The sequence below is a fragment of the Pygocentrus nattereri genome, chromosome 22, assembly GCF_015220715.1.
Source record: "Pygocentrus nattereri isolate fPygNat1 chromosome 22, fPygNat1.pri, whole genome shotgun sequence".
Taxonomy (NCBI): Eukaryota; Metazoa; Chordata; class Actinopteri; order Characiformes; family Serrasalmidae; genus Pygocentrus; species Pygocentrus nattereri.
In genome coordinates, this window is record NC_051232.1 from 29,498,252 (window position 1) to 29,521,657 (window position 23,406).

Genomic DNA, 23,406 nt, shown 5'->3' on the forward strand with positions numbered 1-23,406 from the left:
ATTGGTATGATATTATCACAATAATTACAGAGTTAATACAAGAAGCATGATGAAAGTATTAGATAAAAATAAAGTAAAAATTGTTATATATATAAAACAGAAATCACTAGAAGGCTTCGAGGGTTCTCCTCAAAAATGATATCTGTTTTTAGATCCATCAGATTGGTAGAACTATTTCCACAAACACTCGTTCACTGTTATAAAACATTTGTTCATACAGTATGGTAATAATTTTACTCTTTAAAAGTTTGCAACGTAAAGTTTGTTCATCTTGACACAAAAACGCATGTGAACAGATTTACATGGTGTACCTGGTGATTATTTCTGTTGAACGGATTATTAAATTTGTGCACCATATTCCTCACACTACTTCATCACACTGTTCCAATGTAGGTGTTTGTGTGAAGGTTTTTGATTCGGATTAAAATAATTGCTGTTTTATTAAAGGATCATTAGTATGGGAATGACAACCCCCACTACCCTACTAGAATCCCTGACATATGGCAGTGCTGGAACTTTGCCTTGGCTCTCAGCGGTAGATATCACCTCTGCACCGTAGAAGCAACATCGTACTTAGATTTGCTACAGTGGTGCCATTGCCTAGGGCTCATGAGAAAGAGCATGACTGCAACTTCACTCTGAAATAAACTTTCAGGGAAAGTGGCCATAAGTTCTTGGCATACTTAAATTGGTCCACCCACAGATTTACCGTGATGGCCATTAAGAAGGCTGGCTGTAAGAGCTGGAAGTGCTTTAACCCTCACAGGTTGCAGTTATTGCCTGGGAACAAAACCATGCTGTCGTTTTATAGGAAATCTTTCTCATTCATAGCTTGTTGGAACAAGCACATAAATTCTGCTCTAAACGTTCAGACCATATCAGTGATGACGCAAGGGTGGTTCTTGGTGGCCAGGCCCCCGTAAATCTTAAGCCATCTTATATAGATACTGACACAATTGTTCAGCCAGAACTTCTTAACAGCATACTTCACCAGTTAGCTGCCATCAAGACGACACAGGCAGAACTGACATCTGTTTATCTCCCTCCTACTCATAATACAGCTCATCCATGGAAAACATTTACACACAGACCCATGACAACCTGCAACATGATCAGTTCATTATTTTTTAGTTTTCAGGCCATACAGCCATTAAGTACAAGCTGTTCATTTGCATGTTATATTTCTAAGGAAATGAAATATAAGAAAATCTGCCTGCAAAAGGAAGGGGAAAGCACAAGTCTACCAAAAAGAACGGAAGCTGTACTAAAGGTAAAGTGTGAAATGCTCAGTCGATGACGTTAGGCTGTAGAATATAATATGTAGGCTGTCGTTTTTCTTGAATTATAAAGTATAAAAAGTGTGGAAATCCTCTGATGGGTGGCTTGCGAGGAAATGCAACCAACTTCTAGGAGTGAACGTTGGGGGTGTGGTCTCAAGTGCATCTGAAATGTCTAAAGGAGGTGTTTCTGATGTGTTTAGATATAAGGTAACCAACATACATGAGGAAGGGGAGGAAGTTGGTCACACTTTATTTGGATGGTCCCCTGTAGATGATCTAGAGATACTTAAATTATTGACAAACTTTCAGGGGATAGTCAGTTGATTATCAACAGCGTGAAGCTTAGGTTTAGGTTTAGGAGTTAGATGTAGGTTTAGCCTTGTGGTTAGGGTTTAGGATTAGGGATAGATTTAATAGAATCAGTTGCATTTTATAGATATTTACTTGAGTCTGAGACTGAAACTGATACTGACTGTTAGACACAAAGCATCCACAGTGGACCATCCAAATAATGTGCAACTGAAAGTCAAAGCAAAATAAGGCTGTTTGGTGGGCCTGTTGAACTTTTCCTTCATTTCAGCCCATTAACACACCACCCACACGCATTAAACCTAACAACAGAACCATCCATCCATCCATCCATCCATTTTCTAAGCCGCTTCTCCCTCAGGGTCGCGGGGGGGTGCTGGAGCCTATCCCAGCAGTCATCGGGCAGAAGGCAGGATACACCCTGGACAGGTCACCAGTCCATCGCAGGGCATGACAACAGAACCACTGTCTGGTAATGACTGAATGACTGTCTGGTAAACATCTGGAAAAAGGTTTGCTTTCAAGTGAACCTTGGTTCATTTGAATTGCTGGTGGGAACATGTTTTTTGTGATGGTCTGCACCAGGGGTGCCCAATCCTGGTCCTGGAGCTCTATCACTTTGCACAGTTCAGATATAACACACCTGGCTCTGTTATTCAGAAGGCTGTCATTACCTGGATCAGGGGTGAAGGGTGGTAGTTCTACAGGGCCAGGATTTGGCACCCCTGGTCTGCACCAAATAGGAGGAAATCAACATCAGAAAATGCTTCTTCAAGCAGCACATCAGCACTGTACTGCCTGCATGATCTGCCTGTTATGAGGTCTTACTCTTCACAGGTGAGCTCCAAGTTCCTAGCGAAGCCTTTGATTGTGGCACATGATACATTCTGCACCAGCGACCTGACTGGTTACATTGAAAGTGATAAACCAATCAAAGAGAAGCAGCTATCAAGTGGTTTTGCAACTTTGCTATTATTGCTGTGATTGTGGATGTTAAGTGTCACTATTTTCATGAAAAGTAGGAGTTTTCTGGCTCACATAGTGCCAATGTGAGAGTAACAGATGGCTTGTTTGACCAGTAAACACTCACATGTATAATTTGCTGCAATTTAGTCATTGCAGTGTGAAACCAACCATTCCAATAAAAGCCATACAGTGTCATAAAACCCAAACTCTGGTTCAGGCTTTGGCAAACAAACTAGGTGTGAAGAAGGAGGTGTTTCACAAACTTCTGAAAATGATTAAAAGGTACAGAGAAAATGGCACTCCTGATAACTGTGCAAGAGCTGGTAGACCAGAACTATCCCCATCAGATGAACAGCACTTAAAGTTTTCATCTTTGAGGAGAATCAAGCTCTCTTGCTTCTGATTTGTCTGTCCTTCTGTTGTGAGAACTAAACACTATGGGTCTAAAAGGATGTGTCAAGAAGCTCAAGAAGAAGAAAAAAGAACATTTGTGTTAGAACACCTAAACTGGACATCTGAAATGTGGAGTGAATAAGAAAATGCAACCTTCTAAGACTGAACTTCGGAGGTGTGGAAAAATATCCCCACCGATTTCTTTAAGGAACTAAAAGCAGGCCTACCCAAAAAAAGTAAACATTTAGGCTATTGTGTGATGCTGGGGGAGGGTGGACATGCCTTGAGAGCATCAACGTTTTTGAGATATAACAATAGCGAGTAAGCCTATTTTATTAATTCAAAGTGCTTATTGTATGAGAGATTGCTCATTTTTGCACTAGATCACTACCACACTTATATTTGTAGGTAGATATATTATTATTATTTTTATTTGAAGTGCATGCAATTTTGTTTTGCAGGAAGAACAAACATGATTTGCATTGTTTTTGTCTTTTCTTCACATTTAAACAAATGAAAAACACGTCACAGGTGCAAACCTGAACTGTTGATAAAGAAAATCAGATCAAATCAAGTGGAAAACTCATCATGCAATATTGCGTAACTCACTATTGCAACATCAGGCTGCTAAAAAGCTGTACAGTCCATATAGAAACTATTTCTGTCTGTTTTGATTAGGTTGTTGTAAATTCAGACTAAGGTCATTCCAGATTGTAGGCTAGACACATTTAAGTTATGATTGGTTAAACTTCCAAATTCCAGCTGAAATCTCTGAAACCTGCAATTGATAAAATCTTTTGCCATTTTCCTCCAACAATTGCAAGTGTTGCCATGCATATATAGCAGACTTCACCCAACATGTCACGAGATATTCAGCTCTGACACAGGAACACCTACTTGTCCTGGAGCAGTTAGCATTCAGAAGGCATTTAAGAGGTTTATGACAGCATATAGACAACTTGAGCTGATAGCTTGGTGCTGGATATACCTGCAGAAGCTAATGAAAAAATAAGCACAGTTCCTTGGGAATATTGATAAAGTACAGATAACGTGGTTCCAGCCTGAAGAACCTGCTTTTTCTCAATCATTGCTTCAGTAGTCAAGCAAGTGTCATGAGATAAGTACATAAAATTAAAGTTGCAGTATTTACAGTATCTGTCTGACTCTGCATGTCAGTTTGCAGTATGTTTTTTACGCAAAAGTCATCAGAACCACTATAATGATGAATAATTGTGTACTTTGAAGTAAAGTCAGATTCATAAAGTTACTGTACTGTTTCCCCTGAGCCGTCTTCCATTATTTCTCTGAAGGTGTTCTGCAGGCCTTATGCTTACTTCAGCACTACTGTGTGAATTTTTAGAGACCGTCCCTTCATTTATTTCATTTGCAATAAGTATAAGTTATTTTTTTGTATCAGCAAAAAAGTAGAAAATAGCAAAAAATGAAACAGAAAATTGCACAGAAGCCTGTTTAACTAAATATAATATTGTTTTTTTCTACCCTTTGTCTAGTTTTACACTCTTCCAATATTCACTCCTAGAAGTTGGTTTCATTTTCTGCTTCTCACAATCCAAATGATGTCAATTACAAATTTAGACTGCAGTCCATAAAACACAAAAATATGGACTGCAGTCCATAAGACATGCAGTCCATAAAACCTTACTTCACTTCTCAGCTGTCTAGCTCAGGTGTTCTACTGCAAATGTTCCTCTTTTAGCTTATTGCTTATTGCTGCTTATCACAGCTTATTGAAGCTACACTTCTTTTCTGACCCCTAGCGTTTTCACAGTGAGAGGAGCTGGATTTTCTACTCTCTTTCAAAGATGAAAGCGTTAATTACTGTTTTTCTGATGGGGACTGCCATAAACTACTGTTTATCTGATGGGGACTAACATAAACTACTGTTTATCTGATGGGGACTAACATAAACTACTGTTTATCTGATGGGGACTGCCGTAAACTACTGTTTATCTAATGGGGACTGCCATAACTTCTATTTATCTGATGGGGACTACCATAAACTATTGTTTATCTAATGGAAACTGCCATAAACTACTGTTTATCTTATGGAAACTGCCATAAACTACTGTTTATCTAATGAGGACTACCATAAACTACTGTTTATCTAATGGGGACTACCATAAACTATTGTTTATCTAATGGAGACTGCCATAAACTACTGTTTATCTAATGAGGACTACCATAAACTACTGTTTATCTGATGGGGACTACCATAAACTACTGTTTATCTAATGGGGACTACCATAAACTATTGTTTATCTAATGGAGACTGCCATAAACTACTGTTTATCTAATGAGGACTACCATAAACTACTGTTTATCTAATGGGGACTACCATAAACTATTGTTTATCTAATGGAGACTGCCATAAACTACTGTTTATCTAATGGGGACTACCATAAACTATTGTTTATCTAATGGAGACTGCCATAAACTACTGTTTATCTTATGGAAACTGCCATAAACTACTATTTATCCTATGGAAACTGCCATAAACTACTGTTTATCTAATGAGGACTGCCATAAACTACTGTTTATCTAATGAGGACTACCATAAACTACTGTTTATCTGATGGGGACTACCATAAACTATTGTTTATCTAATGGAGACTGCCATAAACTACTGTTTATCTAATGGAAACTGCCATAAACTACTATTTATCTTATGGAAACTGCCATAAACTACTGTTTATCTAATGAGGACTGCCATAAACTACTGTTTATCTAATGAGGACTACCATAAACATTTTTTTATCTGCTGGAGGTCTACCAGGTCTTCCAGGTGGTTGTTAGGAGATCCATTTTCTCTGCATCTTTTAAATGTGTTTTAAACTTCATTTTTTGAATCTCGTCTTTTTTCCCTTTGACTTACTCTTTTCTTATACAAGTGGATTATCCTAGATCTAATCTTCTCTTCAGAAATATTTCCTTTAGCCAGTTTAGATAGATAGATAGATTATAGGAAATTTGACACACAACATAGTACAATAATAGTAATAAGGGTATAAACAATATAACAGGAAGAACAAATATAAAAAGATCCTATCTACAGGCGTATATAGAAACAAAACCTGAGATGAAAGGCGCAGTGCAGTAATGACTGTACAAGGAGGCACAGGTAACGGCACATAATGACCACACTGAATGAATAAATATGTGCAGAAATTTAGTTTAGGTTGAAAGGATGGAAGAGTGGACAGATTAAGTACTGATAGCTTTCATTCTTGGCAGATTTTGTGATTTCTTTCTGTTAAATATATGTTTCCTGCTTTTTCTGGGACTGACACATAAATAACTTCTACTAAATGGCTGTTTTGACTGGAAATTGAAGAAAAGAAAAGGTGGTCTCTGACTTTTGCACGCTACTGTACATTGAAGAATGCGCTGTACTCTATAAGTCTTTTGAACTGACAGCATAAGCGCCTATACAACCTTGACCTTGAAGCCTTTTGCCATGAGATTGAGGTGCCCCTGTGAATTCTGTTTGGGGATGGCCATTGCTATGGCTCTCTGGGAGTAGGCAAAACAGCGCAATGGCCAACAAAAGCTTAAAGTAGCCCTTGATTTATTGGTACTTTCATAATGTATGCATGTTGATTGGCTGTTTATGCTTGATGGATCTTGGCTTGTGCCCTTTGAAGTCAATTGGAGCCGGCAGACAGGTATGCGCAGAGCTCAGGGATCTATCGACTGGTGGCAGCAGATGGTGGAACCGAGAGCAATCCCTTAGGGAATCTGCGCTGCAAACAACGCAGCACCACCACCACTAAGCCATACATTCCCACCGGCTCAATCAAATCAATCTTATTGTGACAGCCTTTCCCACTACAACAGCGGTCCTAAAAGCGCAGCTCTAAATTAGGCCCTGACCCAACATCTACTTCTCAAAGGAGCGCTGGGGTGAAAACTCTACAGCCCGAAAGCCGCCAAGTCTGTTCTACACAGTCTCTTGGATGAAGGCTATAATAGATTGCTTTGGAGTCCACTTCTGTGACATTATGAGTTCGAGAATTGTGACTGTGTTGGTCAGGTCTCTTGAGTGGGAGGACAATTGCTAAACTGAGATGTTATTCTGCTCTGTGGAATCTCTCAAAGACTTTGCTTCCCACTAAGCCTGCATGACATCATTAATCAGTACTATTTCCCCAGACTGTTGTAATGTACTGGTGCCCGATCTTAGCTGACGTCCTATCGGTGATACATTCAGAGGTTTTGCCGTTGTTTCCTTTGACCTTGTTAAACTGAACATGATCCTTTTAGAGTCAGTGGCCCTTATTCATTAAAACTGAGTGAAAGGAGCGCAGATTTGACGGTACTGTCAAACTGTGTGAAATCAAGCACAAGTACTTCATTTATGTGTCGTTTACACAAAGCACACCCTAATGCAGGTGTTTTGGTGGAGAGCCAATAAAACAACAACATTCAGCAGCTCATGAGCCAATGGCTGTGCTTGTAGGCGAAGGTTTCACTGCTCCCCCTACTGATCAGACTTTATAGTGTTACAATTACAACAACAGGAAAGAAAATGTAAAAGAAAGAAAACATTTTAGTTTTTTAAGAAGGTAGAATGATGTGATTGTGTAGTGCGATTATTTTTCTAAAAGAACATTGCATGCTGTGTTATTGAGATGCTTCTGACATTGATGCCAACAATGAAATTTAATGAATAAGAAAGTGGGTAGTGACATTTGTGTGTCATTTAAGATTAGTAAAAATAAAATACATCTGATGGTCTCTTTCAGTACTATGCATATATATATCTATCTATCTATCTATCTATATATATATCTGTTGTCGGAACAAAACCTTATATCTCCGTTTTTGTCCATTTTCAGTTTTCAACATAATTTAAAAATGCATATTGGCCTTTATATTGTGTTCATATTTCATGAAGGCTGAACCATAACAAATGGAAATTTTCAAAATTGACTTGGAAAAAAATTCTGGTTCCATTGACTTACATTAAAAGTAATGTATGATTTTTCCTCAGAACCACACTAATACTAGCATAAATACAAATGAAAGTAATACAGTAAGTAGTGATTTTATGTATGTCAGTATGTTTATTTAATCATTTCCCAACATCTCCCTGTGAAAACGTTTTGTAGTTGTTTTTTTGTAGTTATCATTTAAAACCAGGTTTGGATAGTAAATATTTGAAAGTATTCTTACATTTTCCGCTGTGTATTGGATGATTGTACTTATTTCATTTTTATATAATGTTTTTGCTGTCAGAGATGAGTGGTTTCATACAATTTCCTAGGGTGCTTATCAAAGACTTTTGCTGAGTACTGTATATACTATATGTTCTATTAATGTTTTTCCCTGCTCTAAGTGGTGGTTGTGACAGTTCAGTCAATAGACTTGCCAAGGTGTTCTTATCATCAAATGCTACAAATTGTAGCGAGAGAGGAACATTCATGTTCAACAGTCCATGCACTTGTTTTCAGAATGCTTCTGGCTTAGCTAAATGTTCATTCTATTATGCAGCTCAGAATGGTGCACCACCACTCAGCTAAACCTTCCCGTCAGTCATTTGTTGTCATGTGGGGGTTTTGCTTTGCCTTTCTAGCCAGCATTTGACTGCTCTGTCTGCTCTTCCAGATCTTGCCTTGACTTCCAGTCTCTCTTAACTGCCATTTCTTATTATCCTTTTGGACAGAGGATATTGCAAGCTGGAAGCACCATAATATCTTTTTGTAGCACTTCCCTTTTTTGTAGGCGTCAATAAACGTCATTTTCAGATCATCAGCCAGCTGCTTAGAGGAGTTCGTTGTTACTGAGTGTGTGCACAAGGTTTGGTGAGTCAGAGAATTTATTACACTCTGGAATTGTCACCAGCTGACAGTTCCTAATGAGGAATCTCGACCTGTCTAATCAGATTTAAAGAGTCAGCGCAGGCCCAACAGCATAATTATGTTCTGAAATGTTACATACTGTAAAAAGTTGAACAGAGCAAAAGATTTGAAAAGATATCTTTCAAGTTTGATTTGAAGTAAATGATGATAAAGGGTGAAGCCATGTCAAAGTAAAATATATCTTCATAATGTAGTTACAAAGCTGATGAACCTGTTTTCAGGACAGGGATTACATATAGGTTGACTTTATGAAGGAGAGCTTTTGTGGAGGAGGTGTGAACCGACCTTTGCTTTTCCAACAGGCCTGCAGCTCCACTGCTTACTTAAGTCTGACAAACTGGAAGAAAATGCAAAAAAAAAAAACCCACTTTGGAAAGTTTGAAACCTACGTCCCTTTTCACGCAAGCGTTTTATCCAGTAATTCCAAATGCCGTTAAGTTTAATGCATAAGTTAGAATGTGAGAGTTGGTTCAGGCCTCATTAATAATGCATTGTGCAGCATTTGGCACCCAATCGTTCTGTATCAGCCCACTTCCTTTTTCTTAATCTCTGTTTGTGGAAAAAAAACAGAAATTTGCCCTCTTACTCTCTTAAAAATAAATGTTCCTTATTGGTTCTTGGCTTGGACTATGCTCTTACATGTTTATTTATGCTCTTAAAAATAAAGCTGCCAGAAAGGCACCCTTATTTTTAAGAGTATATATAAACATGGGCAGTGGTACTCCAGACCCAAGATTAGAACCTCCTATCTAGGCCATTTCTCTGAGAAAAACATTTTGACGCCTTGAATTTTAAGAGTGTACAGACGTCACTGGGGTCTCTGTGTGATGTCGTAGAGAGATCATTTGTGGATCACTGAAGAACCTTTCAATGGTTTTGTAAATAGAGGTGAGGAATCCACATCCAAAAAGTAAAAATCCTTCCCAGGGTTTTGCTCCAGCTGACTGTCCCCCTCTCCTTTGCTCATACCAGCTGCAAAGGTGTTGGAACAAAATCTTGAGGAGGGTTTTTACTTTCTGGACCTGGCACCTCTGTTTGTAAATAAGATGTGAGTGTGAAGAACCTTTTTACAGTTTTAAGAACCTTTACATGATGTAAACCTTCTTAAAAAAACCCTTTGATTGGGAGAGAACATTTATATCCTGTGAAGGTTCTTTATATGTTTAAATGGTTCTTCAAAAAAGTGTATGAACCATGGCACTTCAGAGAACCCTTTGAAGGTTTAAATGGTTCTTTACATGTTGTAACTGGTTCTGCTCTATAAGGAAAAACCTTATGTATATGGTTGTTTAAAGAGCTTAAAAATATAGAATATATAGAATGTTGTTATAAGTTAAGGGGTGTTTTTTTGGTGCTAGAACCCCTGTTCCTGAAAGCGTACAGAAAAACTTTCCATTATTTGGAGATTCTTTAAACATTCAAATTTACACACATATCTTATTCAAATGGTTCTTCTAGAACCATCTATTGAAAGGTTCTTCAGGGAAACTAAAGTTGGTTTTCTACACTTTTAGCAGAAAGGGTTGTGTATCGACTCAGGCAGGTTCTTTGTCTTTAATCAATGACCCTTTTTGGTGGTGTTATATATATATAGGTTATGGAGAAGAACTGTTTAAGAACCTTAATTGCTGAAGAACCTATTGAGAACCCCTTTTTAAGGGTGTATAGCATTGCTCCAAACAACCCTTGTTGAAACCTTTATTTTCCTTAACTCGTTATGGTTGTCAGACCTCAGGGCGATTCTCTTGTGCGTGCAAGTCATCATAACTCAAGACACTTTCCCAGGAAATGTAATCTTGGCTAACTTTAACAATTACAGTATATAGAGCCTCATTAAACTTCAAAATGTTTCTTCACGTGTGCACATCTCATTTACAGAACCATCCATGGAAAGATTCCTCAGGGAGCCTGCGTTTCTCAGTTCTGTTCCACTGCACTGCACGTTCTAGTGGTCCCCCTGCTTCAGTTCAATACTTCTATAGTTTATTAAATGCATCAGGCAGAAGGGAGGAAGGTACTCCCACGTACAGGACAGTGGTACTCCAGGACCAAAATTAGAACCACCTCTCTAGACCTTTTGTCTGAATACCCATTTTTGGTACCTTGATTGTTAAGAGTGTACAAACACAGTCAGTGGGCCTTCTGGACCTCTTGGCCATTCCCTGTGGAAGTCTTCCTGACCTGAGAAGACTTCAGCAGTTAATGTAATCTTGGCTTTTCTTGGCTGATGGAGAAAGATTGGAGCATGGCTGGGAATGGCTAGAGGCGCAGAGTGACATCTGCGCACACCTCGAGCTTATAGAACAGCTGGTACTGATAGTGAAGGACTGATTTACAGGCGAAACGTACAGCCAAGACCTTGCATGATCCAAGCAGACAGATGTCCATGAATAAAACAGCACAGCCTTGATATTCGCTGTGCGTAATTCAGTCTACATCCAGCGCTGCATTGAGCTGTGTTGAATGAGTGAGTGCTTATAAATGAAAGTTACTATAATTACTGTTGATTATCAATTCATATAATGGGTTTGGTAGTGCTGTAGTGTACTTGCAGGATTCTGTATATTGTTGTCACTGGGACAAATAATGGCAATGACAGTCAGTAGGGATTGATGGTGATTTATTGTTTAGCGCTGGAGCTTCACCTTTATTGGCAGATTCAGCCCATTCCTCGTCGGCTCTCGTCAAATGTTAGCATAGCATGTTCATTGGCAGACGTCAGGTCAAGAGGATGATGATCAAAGGTGGCTGTCAATTAGAATAATTGCAGTATTAATGATATAAATGCATTTCAGTGTCATTGACAGCTATTTTTCCTGTTGACAGATGTGAAATATTGTGAAGTACACAAGCAAAGTGGGGTCAAGACTGGGGTTTTGCATGTCATGAACAACAGAACTCTGATTTAGGCCCATGGGAAGCAAAGAGGACAAGCGGGCATTTAACCCACCACTTTGTAAAGCAGTGGGGCAACGACCCACCACTTTCTGACTGGGTTTGGGTGCGTACATCATAAAGAAATTAAACTACATTGAGCACCGACCCGTAGAGAGAGCCAAACTCATCAGCAGAACCAATGAAAATCTCCATTTCAGCTTGAGGGCGGGACATTTCCCAAGCAGTAAATCCTGCAGGAGCTGGTATTCAGTGAGAGGAGCTGGACTAATCTAATAAACATGTTTTTACTGGAGTACACAAACTAGTGCACTGCGTTCATTTACTCAGTGTCACTGTTCATACTGCTACGCACTGTACTAAGGTCACTGTCACACCTACCTTGTCTGGTGTGGACCTATAGAACTTTTTCTTTGAACTACTTTGGTCCGTTTTAATGTGTGAACACCTGCATTCAGGTCCAAACCAGCTTACAGAACCGTGGACTCGTGACCCCCTCAAGGTGCTTGAGTTCACTGCTGGTGGGAATGCCTTTTTATGATGGTCCACATCAACCGAGCGAATTTAACATCCTAAGCTACTCTTCTCACAGTTCTGACAGTTCTCCACCATGAGCTGCTGATAATAACAGCAGACAAGCAATTACAGAATAGAGAAGATGCGCAATTTGGCAGCTGGAATGCAGAGCGTGTATTTGGCCAAGCATCAGCAACCTGATTGGTTGTTTTCTAATTGATAAACCAATCGTGAAGAAGAGTCAAAGTCAGGTTTATTATTGCCTTGTTTTGGGATGCACTAGACGTTAAGCATGTCTGTTTTAGAGTGTTATATTTTCATGGTGGTAGATGTGACAGTAGAATGATTGGAGCTCTGCAGAACTTCTGACCAGTAAACAAACACCTTCGTGTGTAATTTGGTCCACTTTAGCTGGTGTGAAATCAACCAAAGCAAATGAAATAGATACAGTGGGTTTATCGGGTCATGTTATCAGCATGACATGAAAAGCAATTTTAGTTACTCATTCAGTGGCCTAGCTGCGTTTTGTCACTCAGCCAGCCTACCACTTTTTGTCTGACTGGCTACCTGTTGACCTGCTTCATTAAATTGTTTGTAGCCATTTCTAATTGTTATTTATGAAACTGTAGTAACTGCTGACTTACTGCAGGGTGCTCATATACAGTCCTTTCCTTTAGTACATTTTCATTACCAAAATATTTTTGTAAAATATGTATCACAACATGCAGATCACATAAATAATGTATTGTATTTCAGTGTATGTCAAAGATAAACATTAGAACAAAACCTGCCTCTGTAAATGGCCGAACCCGGTATACGGGTTGTGTATGAGAGAATACATCCCATTATTCCTGTTAATGATATTGTTAGTTTCTGTTTTTTCTGTACTGATTTTCAAGCCATTACATATCCTGGAAAAAAAATGGAAATTTTGAAATCAGCATTCTAGTCGTAGAAGATACCCTGAAACAATGAGAACATTGCTAAAGTGTCCTGGAAGTCTAAGGGGACATTCCAGAAAAGGCAAGTTGGGCTATTGAACCATTTTTGCCATATTCTTTATATATCTATCTAATGAAGTATGAAACAATAATATTTTAGCTTGCGTATAAAAGATTCAGGTTTGAGTTTATTGAGCTTCTGTAAGTAGTTTAACAAAATAATAGTTTATTTTTAATCGAAGTTGAATTAAATCCAAAATTGAAGGTAACCAGGTTACTGACTTTTTAAGTTGAACTTGGAATCATTTTCAAAGTGTGAAGAGAGGAACACTATATCGGGAACACTACATCAATGCAGACCAACATGACATAAAGGTATAATCACTCTCAAAACGTATCATTTTATTTGATACATTTTATGAAGCAAGAATAAGCATTTAGTAGCGTTTGAAACCAAAGCTGTGGTCTAATGCCATAGCCTATAGCCACAGGATAGTATGTTAGACATTAGCTAACATGCTTCAATACAATGTGGTGAATGTGGAGGTTGTATTATTACATCCCACAGCATGACACCTCCATGTCTCATAGCATGTAAGGTGAATGGAGATTTCATTCTCAGCTCATAATGCATCTCCAAAGGCAGTTCTGGAATCAGTTTATAAAATTGGCATCATCATTGTGGGCGTGGTTATGATTGCATATTTTAATATGTAAAGATGCACATATTTGGATGTTCCAATCAAATGGACAGAACTTGGATTATGTTACTAAGTAATTACAAATGTAATTAAATAATTAGCTTTGAATAGTGAAAGCAATGCGAAAGTAAGTGTACGTTGTCTAAAGTTGCACGTTGTTGCAAAATGATACAAAACACATTCATATTGATGTTATTTAAACAAAACCTCTGTCCGTTTTGGCTGACCTCCTTTTTTAGACTTTATTTCCAGCTGCTTTTTTAAAATATCAGCTGCTTTTTTACATTGTGTCAAAATTTCACGACAAAGGGGCAAATAGAAATGGTCCAAAATGATGTCTAATAAAGTCTCGTTACAATAACGTCTATTGAAAGTTCTTGAAAAGCAAAGTGACAGGCAGAGTATGTGCCTTCTGTGTTGATGTTTGGCTTCATCTAGCTGACTGTTCTGAGGAATCTTGCTTCTTTCCCTCCAGGACCCCTCCTTTCTTCTATCGTGAAACCCCCCAGTCACAGACAGCATCAGACAGGTGCGTTCTTGCGGAACTGACCTGATTGCATCTGTGTGTGTGAAGCATCCTCACCATCACGCTGCCAAACTCATTCAATTAAACCCCCCAGCAGGTCTAATTAGTACAATTACAGCAAATCGTCACAGCACGCAGTCTCTCACTAGCTCTCTCTCATACATGCACATGTGCACACGTACCTTTCCCTTTGCTTTGCAGCTGTCACTCCACACACTCCAACACCTCGCGCTCGTCTCGCCTGAATGAGGGAAAACAGACGAAGGAGCTCCAGTCAGCAGTGATGAGACGGCAGGACCACAGACGGACGATTAATTTTGCATGACGTCTGTATAGACCGTCCACGTGAACTGTAACATATGCTCTCTGTCTCACGCTCACGCAATCCGTATCCTTTCAGCTTGGCATTCAGGCACATCTTTCATCAGCTTCGACTCTTTTCTGTCTTTTAAAGAAATCTGCAGGGGTATTTTTCCACACCTCCAAAGTTCAGTACTAGAAGTTGGTTGCATTTTCTGCTTCTCGCAATCCAAATAATCCCACATTTAGTGATGTTGGGGTCTTTTTTGTCTATATTTCTTCCTGATGGATATACATCCTTAAAGAGACACATCAAACTCCATTTTTTGAATCTCCTGTCTTTTTCCCACGTATTTTCATCTGACTTTGGATTTGGTTATCTTATCTGATGCTTAGTGGCCGTTTTGTCTGGAAATATATAAAGGAGGAAACTTTTGCACTGACCACATTTCATGTTTGACTGTTTTCAACATGTTAAATTCAGATAATAAATAGCGACTGGGTATTAAAATTTGCAGAAGTGTTTTCTCTGCAGAGGATGTGTTCGCTTATTTTCACATAGAAAATCAACAGAATCCATATGCATCATTTGACCTGGGGTGCCCAGACTTTTAGAGTGTTTTCAAATGTTTGTGTAGCACTGCGCCAGTTGTCATGAAGCGCTTATATATCGCTGTTGTCAAAAGAAAACCTCATGTCTCCATTTTTGGCGTTTTTCAGTTTTTGTCAGAATTTCCAAATACCTGTGGTTCTTTACATTTTGTTTAAATTTCACGGTGAATGGACCAAAAGAAATGACCCAGAATTACTTGGAAAAAATTCTGGTTCCACTGACTTGCATTAGAAGTAGAGTATGTTTTTTTCCTTCTCCTGTAAAATCACCGTTTTGGAGATACACGGTTTTCTTCCGACAACAGCGATATGTGTCATGTAGCCTTATGAAGACTGGCCTGCATTAACATGGCTTCACAAGTGTCAGTGCATAAGGGTGACCTAAGGAGTCCAGTAAAAACAGTAAGAGGCTCATCTGCACTGCATTTGCCCCACCTGCACTGCCAGTAGTCACTGGCTCAGATGTTATTTGTCAGGATCACAAACATAGACTAAAGAAACGAATGCAAACATAGGAACTGGACAGCTGAGCTTCTGAGCCGTTCTTCTCAATTGCCGCAGAATCGAGATGCTGTGCAGGCGCTGAGAGATTGTGTGGTGTTTGCAGAAATGCGATACAGTTGTGCCGCAGTCACATGACACGGGGGAGAAAAAGTGGAGGAAAAGAAACGGCTTGGATTCGGGTCCGTCAAGTCCTGAAATATTTATCCATCATTGCGGCCTGGCGGTCGATACAGCTGCACCAGGCCATAGGGGACTTCATTCAGGCTTGAGTGTGTATGACGGCTAACAGGCCTGATAAACCACCGTATTTCCACCCCTGTCGTTTTGTTGGATGAAATGAAGGTGTTTGGTTTATTCCTCCTGAAATTGTCTGTAATTAATCGAGACTGTGGTTTATATTCTTTTGCAGATGAGGAGGCCAAGTGTCTACTGGAGACCACCGCTTAGCCACTCCACTTCACGCTAAGAAAGGAAAGGTATGAAATGTTTTGTTATGATATTTGACCCCAAAATAATCACTATAATAGTCATTAAAATATTCTGAGTTAAAAGCATTAATACTCACTGAAACTAATACACTACAGTATAGGCACTGATAGGCACTACACTGATATACTTCTAATCAAATGTTTCATATTTCTTTGTAATACATATGAAACTGTCATCACCACTCCTACTGATTACTGTTTAGATGCAGCGTGTCAAACACAAGGCCCACAGGCCAAGTCAGGCCCGTAGCACAAACCTGTTCAGCCTGTGAAACTTTAATTTATCTTAATATTAGCTCGTCTCACTCTGAGCGGCACTACAGTCCCCAGGATGCACTGCAATGTAATGTGTGCTCAGACAACCTATGGGTCAGCGGTTACACAAAAAGAAAAAGATGCCTGCTGTCTAGTTTAAGCAAATAGGTGGATTTAAATACCTACTTTCTGGAGGTTTAACTGTTATCTGTAGCTTATGCTAAACAACTGTTTTTATTTAAAATGATTTTTGAGCAGTGTGAGTATCCAATGGCTGCTATGCTGTCGCAGTTTTGGCATGTTTGTAATAATTCTAAGTGGAAACATAGCTGGGCCATGAATTTGTTAAGATTTGTTAATATGGCCCTTTAAGATTCAAGAGTTTCATTCATATGCACAGCAGAACAGGCAGTTACACTGTACAATGAAATTCATACTTTGCTGTTCCTCCATTCACCAAATATAATCTTTATATAATCTTAAATAGATATAAATATAAGAATAACACTGAAAACAACAGTAAAAAAGTTTTATGTGCAAAGTTGAAAGTAAAATTAAAGTTACATGTGCACATGTGTAAGTATGTAGAGCAGCAGTTCATGAAGTGCATGTTGCAGGTAACAGATGTAAACAGCAGTGATCTGACAGCAGCAGTACAGTGTTGGTCAGTCTTGTAGTCCTGGACTTGACACTCCTGTAACGTCTGCCTGAAGGTAGGAGTGTGAAGAGTCTCTGCCGGGGGTATTTACTGTCCCTGATGATGTTGTGGGCCCTCCTGATGACCCTGGCATGATAAATGTCCTGTATTGAGGGGAAGGCTGCTCCTGAGATGGACTGTGCAGTTTTGATCACAAAAAGTGATGAAAAGTGGTGTTGGTGGAGTTTGACAACCCTGGTTTAGATTATAAGTAAGTAAATATATCGCCGCTGTTGGAAGAAAACCTTGTATCTCCATTTTTGTCATTTTTCAGGTTTTTGAGATTGAAGATCTGAGGTTGAGGCCTGTTGCCCTTTGCACACTGTGTAAATTTCATGAAGAAAGGACTACAATAAATAATACTGGCTCAAAACTACTTGGAAAAAAGTCTGGTTCCAATGACTTACATTAAAAGTAAAGTCGTTTTTTTCCTTCTTCTGTAAAGTTACCATGTTGGAGATACAAGGTTTTGTTCCAACAACAGTGATATGCATGTTTCCTACTGTCATGTGCTCTGCAGGGAGGCTGTTTTGCCTGCACTGTGACTTTTTAAAGATATGGCATTTTATGGTCGTTGGAATTAGTCCATATCATGGAAAAACAAACAAAAAAACTCACTTTATTTGAAATGATTTCATATGTTTAATAGGTTCAAAACATTCCCTTCACTCCCCAGTCCATGAAGGAAACGAAAGCAGCCAACTTTATGGTCTTTCTGTGATGTCACAACAACCAACGCAACATAAATATCCATCTCTTCACTATACAGAGATTTAGCCCTGCCCATTTACACTGAAGTTAGAAGGGGCGTTTCAATGCAGATTGCTCCTGGGATGGGGTGCAGTAATTAACAGCCAACCACAACCAACCAATAAGGTAACAAAATAGCATGAGAGGCTGGAAAGTGGTCAAGTAAGAATTAATTGACTGTTTTTGGTAGCGGACTTTTATATAACCCATGAAAAATGCAGTATATGAAGTACATAATGAAGTATACGTAATAGTTTGAAATGATTATTTGGTTTGATATGACAGCATATCATTTAAACCAGAAACTGTCTCATCTCTGCTTCACTGCTCTGTTTTATTTTTCCTTGGTTTCCATCTGGAACAGAAGCAAAAGCAAGAAGAAAGAAGCTGTTGTATTCAGCAGAGGAGTAACTCTGTCCAACAGGCACTGGAAGGCGTTTATTTCTTGTGAAAGAGGTTAATAGTAGTGCTTGACTCTTCATTTTGAACTAGGTATTACATTGCATTGGATGCTTATGGATGCTTGTCATAAAAGCATAAGTTACTGTAAATGACATGTCACATTTTTATAACACCAGTAATGCTATTATATAGCAGCAGGCATGTAGCACATAATGTTAGTGAGTGAATGTTGCTGTTGAGATGAAGCTCAGCACTTCTGATAATGATTGAACAGTTCCACTTGTTTGGCTAATTCAGCCTGTGTGTGCTGCAAGGCAGTTGAAGAAGAAAACTGCAGTACATCTTGCAGCCCTTTGTAACATTTTCTCGTGATTGAAATGCTTTCTCTTCTGCTTCATATGATGGTTAATATACTTCTGAACTGAACTCCAGCTGCTAAGCTGGATCATATAAATGTGTAGAGCCTCATTTAAGACTTCTCTTGTACATGTTCTAGTCACATCGGTATTCATAGGAAAAGAGGGAAGCATGAGAGAGAATTTACCTTTTCTTTTTAGTTTAAAGTATTCAGATTCGTTTTGAGCTTGAGATCAGTGATATGCAATGGAGATCTGACTGAACATCAATTTCTGCTCTCTTGATGATCTCTGTAGTGTCCTCAACTCAATATCAATTAGCACTGCCAGTGTGTAGGTTTAGATACTCATACTGGAGAATCCAGTGACAACTTTTACTGAATTTGACATTTTTATCTAACTCTAAACTCTGTTGGAGCTGGATTAGTTCTACTTGGGAAGGTACTAGATTTTAAGTGGTTAGAGATTAATCAGTGATTTTAATCCAGTATGAATCTGCAGTGTGTGTAGTTTTACAGTCTGACTGTAATAATTGTGGAGTGATTTTAATCCAGTATGAATCTGCAGTGTGTATTTTTACAGTCTGACTGTAATAATTGTGGAGTGATTTTAATCCAGTATGAATCTGCAGTGTGTGTAGTTTTACAGTCTGACTGTAATAATTGTGGAGTGATTTTAATCCAGTATGAATCTGCAGTGTGTAGTTTTACAGTCTGCCGGTAATAATTGAGGAGTGATTTTAATCCAGTATGAATCTGCAGTGTGTGTAGTTTTACAGTCTGACTGTAATAATTGAGGAGTGATTTTAATCCAGTATGAATCTGCAGTGTGTGTAGTTTTACAGTCTGACTGTAATAATTGAGGAGTGATTTTAATCCAGTATGAATCTGCAGGGTGTAGTTTTACAGTCTGACTCTAATAATTGAGGAGTGATTTTAATCCAGTATGAATCTGCAGTGTGTGTAGTTTTACAGTCTGACTGTAATAATTGAGGAGTGATTTTAATCCAGTATGAATCTGCAGTGTGTGTAGTTTTACAGTCTGACTGTAATAACTGTGGAGTGATTTTAATCCAGTATGAATCTGCAGTGTGTGTAGTTTTACAGTCTGACTGTAATAATTGAGGAGTGATTTTAATCCAGTATGAATCTGCAGTGTGTGTAGTTTTACAGTCTGACTGTAATAATTGAGGAGTGATTTTAATCCAGTATGAATCTGCAGTGTGTGTAGTTTTACAGTCTGACAGTAATAATTGTGGAGTGATTTTATTCCAGTATGAATCTGCAGTGTGTGTAGTTTTACAGTCTGACTGTAATAATTGTGGAGTGATTTTAATCCAGTATGAATCTGCAGTGTGTGTAGTTTTACAGTCTGACAGTAATAATTGAGGAGTGATTTTAATCCAGTATGAATCTGCAGTGTGTGTAGTTTTACAGTCTGACTGTAATAACTGTGGAGTGATTTTAATCCAGTATGAATCTGCAGTGTGTGTAGTTTTACAGTCTGACTGTAATAATTGAGGAGTGATTTTAATCCAGTATGAATCTGCAGTGTGTGTAGTTTTACAGTCTGACTGTAATAATTGAGGAGTGATTTTAATCCAGTATGAATCTGCAGTGTGTGTAGTTTTACAGTCTGACTGTAATAACTGTGGAGCGATTTTAATCCAGTATGAATCTGCAGTGTGTGTAGTTTTACAGTCTGACTGTAATAATTGAGGAGTGATTTTAATCCAGTATGAATCTGCAGTGTGTGTAGTTTTACAGTCTGACTGTAATAACTGTGGAGTGATTTTAATCCAGTATGAATCTGCAGTGTGTGTAGTTTTACAGTCTGACTGTAATAATTGAGGAGTGATTTTAATCCAGTATGAATCTGCAGTGTGTGTAGTTTTACAGTCTGACTGTAATAATTGAGGAGTGATTTTAATCCAGTATGAATCTGCAGTGTGTGTAGTTTTACAGTCTGACTGTAATAACTGTGGAGCGATTTTAATCCAGTATGAATCTGCAGTGTGTGTAGTTTTACAGTCTGACTGTAATAATTGAGGAGTGATTTTAATCCAGTATGAATCTGCAGTGTGTGTAGTTTTACAGTCTGACTGTAATAATTGAGGAGTGATTTTAATCCAGTATGAATCTGCAGTGTGTGTAGTTTCACAGTCTGACATTAATAACTGTAGTGTGGTCTTCTGTAGTTGGCTGAACCCAGAGCTGGTAGATAAACCGGGTGTGTGGTGTGTTGTTAATATTAGTGAATGTGACGCCTGTTGTGTAATGTTGGCGTGAACATCCAGGAATTTCAGCCAGTCAAATCCCACTACATTATCCAGTCTCCTCTGGTAAAATGAATCCATCTCCATTAGTGCCTAAGTCAGTGTTTCCCAGTTCCAGTCCTCAAGCTCTTCCCTGTATAGTTTTATGATTTTTCATTGTGTACTTTTTATAGATCAAATGCATTTGATGCAGCTCAAGTTTTAAAGCAGGAAATACAATATAAATAATAAAATATAAAACAAAATAGATGCAGTACTCTAAGTCACAGAAACCACCCAAATGGACCATTTCCAGGAGTGTTTTGAATAGAACACCGCAAAGGCCTAAGAGATCAGATTCTTCTGCAACTTGATTAGTACTTATGGAAGAACAAAAGTTCTACAAATACCTCCATTTGTACCACGGGAAAAGATATTACACACCCTAATGAAGGCTCCAACAAGGCGGCCCCGGCCTCCACACCTGCCCCCCACTACCTCGCGCAGTTCCGACTGTCATGTGTGACACAGCTGGTTGCACCCATGGCACAGGGAGAAGGCCTGTGTGTGTATTTTCACCTCTTTATGAGTGATGCTCCTAGCGATATAATAAAAAGTAATGACCGCCCTTCTCATAGAGACAGGCCACGGGCTTGTTAATGACATTGAGTCTGGATGCGCTTGGCTGGTTCCCCGCTCATAATTACCGGCTGATTGTCATAGAATGGCCAAGCGCTCCTTTCAGAAGATTAACTACGAAGAAGAATTATCTTTAGTGTGCCTGGTGCCCCACATTAACTAACCTGAAATGAGTAATTAAAATTTAGCTTTAAACTGATAGGTGCAGCTTGGAATTTAATTTGACCCCCTCTGCGAGCAATGTTAAATGATTTATTTGAAGGAGCTAAAAGCAGATAAGAGGATCTACATTTTCTTTTTTTTTCTGGCTTGTATTTATGAGTGCTCAGAATAGTTTCGTTCCAGGCTATTGGTTCATAGTCTAGGAAAAAAAAGGTCATGCAGTATTTGAGAAATATCAGAATGCCTATAAATTGTTCAATGGAAATGTTTTTGCATTTAGTCTGCATGAGTGGTCCATGCCGAGGCCAGTTTCCTGCTGCAAGACTGAATGAAACTAAAATAGCTCATCTTTGGTTTCACTATCATTCTTTGCGATGTGCATTTGTTTGTAGGCCTCAGACGAGCACTGTGGTTCTGGAACTATTGTTTAGAATATCACTAAGAATTGATGTCGGCTTTTTTCTTATATATTCTTCGACTAACCTGAGGTTTTGACTTTGCACAGCTAGAACAGCAAAAATCTGCAGAAAAACAGGTGAGACTCTGACAAAAGCTTAAATGGGTCATATAAGGGAAAACACTTTCTTAAAATAAGCCTTTGATGTGGTATGAAACCACTGTTAAAGTTGTAAACTCTATACAGTTCATATATGGAAGCTAACCTTTAAAAACAGTTTTGAATTCACTGTTTCTGTGATGGAATGAAACCATCCCAGTTATATATCGCTGTTGTTGGAACAAAACCTTGTATCTCCAAAATGGTAACTTTACAGGAGAAGGAAAAAAACCCACTTTACGTTTAATGGAAGAATTTTTTTCCAAGTACTTTTTGTCCATTTCTTTTGGTCCATCATCATGAAATTTACACACAATGTAAAGAACCACAGGTATTTTCAAACTATGCTACAAACTGAAAAACTATACAAATGGAGTTTAGCCCTGCCTATTCACAGTGAAGTTATAAAGAGTGTTTCTGTCCAGTGGGGTGGCTGGAGCGGTGGTCCCCCTGACATCATCCAGGATTTGTTATAGTGTATTGTTTAGCCACAGCAGTGATAGCCTCTTAGTGTAAGGCCAGCTTATTTAACACATTCTTTTATTTGACACCTCATTTCTCAGAATGAGGTCTCAAATAAAAGGCTAGCTATCTATTCAGCATTGTTAAACGATACTTTATTAATCCCACAAACGGGGAAATTCCACCTCCGCATTTAACCCATCCATGAAGTGAAACACCACATACACACTAGTGAATAGACACACACACTAGGGGCAGTAAGCACACTTGTCCGGAGCGGGCAGCCCTATCCACAGTGCCCGGGGAGCAATTGGGGGTTAGGTGTCTTGCTCAAGGGCACCTCAGTCATGTGCTGTCGGTGCTGGGGATTGAACCAGGAACCTTCCGGTCACAGGGCCAGTTCCCTAACCTCCAGCGCATGAGTGCCCCTGTCTTTGTGTATTTAGCTAAAGCATCCCCATGAGAGCCCCTCTTTGTTATCTCATTAAATGGGGACAGCAGCTGCAGCTACATGTAATATCATACTGGACGCAAGCTGAATGTTTAGTGGCTTTTATCTGAGC

At 38.9% G+C, this 23,406-nt stretch overlaps 1 long non-coding RNA gene across 2 annotated transcripts in view; it reads left to right on the forward strand.

Annotated features, from left to right (window-relative positions):
- Positions 1 to 23,406, forward strand: part of LOC108412206 — a 36,951-nt gene that overhangs the window by 5,679 nt on the left and 7,866 nt on the right. The window contains exons 3-4 of one of the 2 annotated variants that reach the window (XR_005129335.1): positions 14,356 to 14,409; positions 16,232 to 16,298. This is a non-coding gene — a long non-coding RNA (uncharacterized LOC108412206). The remainder of the gene's footprint in view (positions 1 to 14,355; positions 14,410 to 16,231; positions 16,299 to 23,406) is intronic. The other variant, XR_001856627.2, reaches the window with a different exon arrangement.